Genomic DNA, 1,758 nt, shown 5'->3' on the forward strand with positions numbered 1-1,758 from the left:
TCCACATGTGCCTCCTGGAAGTCACCCTGGAAAAGAAGAAGACCAGAAGTGAACGCTAGAGGAAGAGTGACCAAAGAACACAACATAAAGAAAAAAAAAGAGAACAAACATTGTCCTGTAGTCTGCAAATAAAGACTATACGTGTGCTATCTAACCACGGGCTTTGTGTCATCATTGTGACCCCTATTACAGTCAGCTTGCTCAAGCTTCCTGAGCTCTCTTTCTACCTTTGGCCGCAGATGGAATGCCACCCAGCGATGCTTTAAGGCCACAGGCTGTATAGATTTGTCAATATGCAACCCTATAATGCAGTCTTTCAGGCAACCAATCCATTCAAAAAGCTGCCCAAACTCAGCTAAAAGTCTCTCAACAGTTCCAAGGTGTATGGTGAAAGCAAATGAGATAAGGTTGAGTTGCTCAGCCGTTCTGCAGCTTAGTAGCATATCGAACCCAGTCTTTGTCACAAATTTCCTGGTGCGCACGGAACTCTCCTCATGAGATAAGTCGGTGATGAAGACTCCCGTCAGTGGCAACGGTTGGGATGATCTAAACGCATATACCTGAGTCGATGTCGGCTGCAGTTGGGGTTGGATAGGAAGAGTTTTTAGTAGTGACTGCGCCAAGATGTTAATGGATGCACCAGTATCAATTAAAGCATGAATCCTCTGACCTGCAAGAAAGACGGGGCATCGTGGTATTCAATTCCGAGGATACCCTCCAGGCTGCAGGGCATACACCACATGAACAGTCCCTTCTTCCTCATCATCGCCCAGATCATCATCTTTTCCCATGACTACAGGTGGCTGCACTAAGTTGACAGTTTTGGGTTTCTGTGACTTTGGACGTACCGATGACCGGCAAACCTTGGCAAAATGATTAATTTCATTGCAATTTGAGCATTTCTTGCCTTGAGTAGGGCACCAACCTTGATGAGGGAATGGGCCACAACATAGGAAGCAAGTTTGTGAGCTGGTGGCACCCTTCTGCCGGTTTTTCTTTTTGTCCATGACTGCCGTGGTGATGGCATTTACAGGTTCTTCCTTAATCTGAGTCTGCAACACAGCTTCCATATGGGCTGCACGTACTTTTGACAGTTCTTTGGAGTGGCCCATTGTGAGAATATGCGCCATAGACATACCAGGTACCTGTAGAATGTTTTCCTGAAGCTTGACAGATGCACAGCCCTGTATGAATTGCGCACGGATTTCATCATCTGCATCCGGCAATGTACAGGTGCGTACTAGTTCTTTTAACCTGGAATAGAATTTGTCAACCGATTTATCTGGGAGTTGTCTAGCTTGCCTTAATAAAAACCGCTCATAGTCTGGATTCGCTAAAGGTTAAAAATGAGCTGTCAGAGCCTTTTTTAATGACTGGTAAGTGAAGGGTGGGCCTTCTTCTACCACAGACTTGCCCAATTTATGAATAGTTGCAACCCCTAGGTGTAGGAGCATGGGGCGGCATCTCTCATTGTCAAATGCTGTTGCCGCAAAATAGGTTTCCAACCTATCCACCCATTCCTTCCAACGAGCGGCTTGGGCAGAAGGAGGGCCCTCCATGATGAATGGTTCTAGAGCAGGAACTGAAGACATGGCTCTGCTGTTCTGCAAAATGTTGGCCAATGACTTGGTGTCTGCTAAACACCTGTGTTGTGCGTGCTGTTGATGGTATCTTCCTTGTGGGAAGCGTTAGGGAACACCCAGATCAGAGAGACAGAGAACCCTTTATTGTTGTGCATGCATGGAAGGTCTCTCTGTA

This window comes from Pleurodeles waltl, chromosome 3_1 (assembly GCF_031143425.1).
Source record: "Pleurodeles waltl isolate 20211129_DDA chromosome 3_1, aPleWal1.hap1.20221129, whole genome shotgun sequence".
NCBI classification, from domain to species: domain Eukaryota; kingdom Metazoa; phylum Chordata; class Amphibia; order Caudata; family Salamandridae; genus Pleurodeles; species Pleurodeles waltl.